The sequence below is a fragment of the Echinops telfairi genome, unplaced genomic scaffold (genome assembly GCF_000313985.2).
Source record: "Echinops telfairi isolate 266 unplaced genomic scaffold, ASM31398v2 ScPeMD7_7453;HRSCAF=8491, whole genome shotgun sequence".
Taxonomy (NCBI): Eukaryota; Metazoa; Chordata; class Mammalia; order Afrosoricida; family Tenrecidae; genus Echinops; species Echinops telfairi.
The window spans coordinates 1,660,244-1,662,571 of record NW_022111353.1 but is presented as its reverse complement, the minus strand read 5'-3'; positions in this window follow the sequence as shown (position 1 = coordinate 1,662,571).

Below are 2,328 nucleotides of genomic sequence, written 5' to 3'. Positions count from 1 at the left end.
AACCCATTTGAACCTTGACATGATGAAAAGACCTAGACCTTAAACTGTTGCTTTAATCTGATGAATTTTAGGAATACTAGCTGGAGAAAGTAGTGTCTTTTGTTTGAGGGGCCAGTGTAAACTATTTGAGGCAGGTGGTGAGACTGCGCTGGATTAAGAATGTGCACAAAGTCGATGTCCTCTTCTCCCTGAGAAAAAAACCACTTGTTGCTGAGCTGACTCCAAGGCCTACTGATTCTGTGTGTGTTAGATAAGCTTCGTCCTCCATAGAATCTCCAATGGCTGATTCTTCTGAAGTTGACTGCCAAGACTTTCTTCCAAGGAACTTCACAGTGGATTCAAACTCTGATCTTCCACTTATAGAGTGCAAACCATTTAGGCCATTCAGAGAGTCAAGAGGGGCCTATGTTCTATGCACCTAAAACAGGAATGTCATGTCAGTTTGCTGATTTCTACAGGATGGGAGAGGTTGTGGGAAACTATCATAAGTTATTCCCGCAGATTCTCCCCAAACAGCTATGCTGCCTTATAGTGAGCTCATGGTTGATTCTGTCTCCCTGTAGAGGCAGCCATTTCTTGATTATCTCCTCCCACCAAGCTATCCATCCCCCCTTATTGCCTTCCCCCTATTCGAGCATTGGCTTTCCTCACCTGTGATCTCAGGCACTTTACTGTGATTACTGCCCACCTTGTGGCACATGTAACTGCTAAATATTCATGTCTTATATCTACCAACATTTAGCCCCCAAACAATAAAATATTCTCTCCCCCTTCCTCTCTCCTCTGGTCCTCTCTCCCCTGGTCGCTTTCTCCCCTGTCTCCTTTCCCCCTGTCCTCCTTCCCTGCTGCCTCTCTCCTGCAATTCCCACCTTCCACATGCTCACATGGACCACCAAGCAGGGCTGAGGTAAACATCCTACCATGAAATGTGTCTGACTCCTTTATGTCACTCTTTCTTCTATATCTCTTATTCTCTAATGACTTTACTATAATCTTTACATATTATCACTGTACAATTGTGCCTATCGGGCCTGTAATGATTTGCTAGGGGCTGGCTCCCCTGACAAGAGAGAATGTTTGTAAAGTTTTTTAAAATCATTTTATTGGGGGCTAGTACAACTCTTATCACAATCCATACATGCATCCATTGTGTTAAGTACATTTGTACATTTGTTGCTATCATCATTGTGAAAACATTTTCTTTCTATTTGAGCCCTTGGTATCAGCTCCTCAATTGCCCCTCCCCTCTAAGAACCTTTGACAATTTATAAATTATTATTATTTTGTCATGTCTTACATTGTCCGACATCTCCCTTCACCCTCTTTTCTGTTGTTCGTCCCCCTGGGAGGGGTTATATGGAGATCCCTGTGATTGGTTCCCCCTTTCTATCCTACCTTCTCTCCACACTCCCAATACCACCACTCTCACCATTAGTGCTGAGGGATTCATATGTACTGGACTCCCGTGTTTCCAGTTCCTATCTGTACCAGTAGACATTCTCTGGTGTAGCCAGATTGGTAAGATAGAATTGGGATCATGATAGTGGTAGGGAGGAAGTAATAAAGAACGAGAGGAAGGTTGTATGTTTCAATGTTGCTACACTGCACCCTGACTGGCTCATCTTCTTCCCGTGACCCTTCTGTAAGGGGATGTCCAGTTCCCTACAGATGGGCTTTGGGTCCCCACTCTGCACTCCCCCTCATCCCCAATGAGATGATTTTTTGTTCTTTGATGCCTGATACCTCATCCTCTCAACACCTCATGATCATACAGGCAGGTGTGCTCTTTCCATGTGGGATTTTTTGCTTCTTAGCTTGGCCCATTCTGAGGGTTAACTCTGAAGAGGAGGACTTTAACAATCAAATAGATAAGATGATGAGCACTGTGGATACTGGGCCTCCTCTTTCCTCTGCCACTCCTGTCACCGCTGAATGGACATATGAACAAAGTGGACATGGTGGCGTGGATGGTGGTTATACATGGGTGAGGCAGCATAGACTTACACTCACCAAGGCTGACTCAGCCACTGCCACTGCTGAGTGCCCCATTTGCCAGCAGCAGAAACCAGCATTAAGTCCATGATATGGGACCATTCCTCGGGAGATCAACAGGCAATTTTGTGGCAGGTTGATTAGATAGGGCCACTCCCATCATGGAGGGGACAGCATTTTGTTCTTAATGGAATAGACACCTACTCTGGATTTGCCTTCCCTGCACGCAATGCTTCTGTCAAAACTACCATTCATGGACTTACAGAATGCCTCATCCACCAGCATGGAATCCCACATAGCATTGCTTCAGATCAAGGAACTCACTTCACAGAAAAT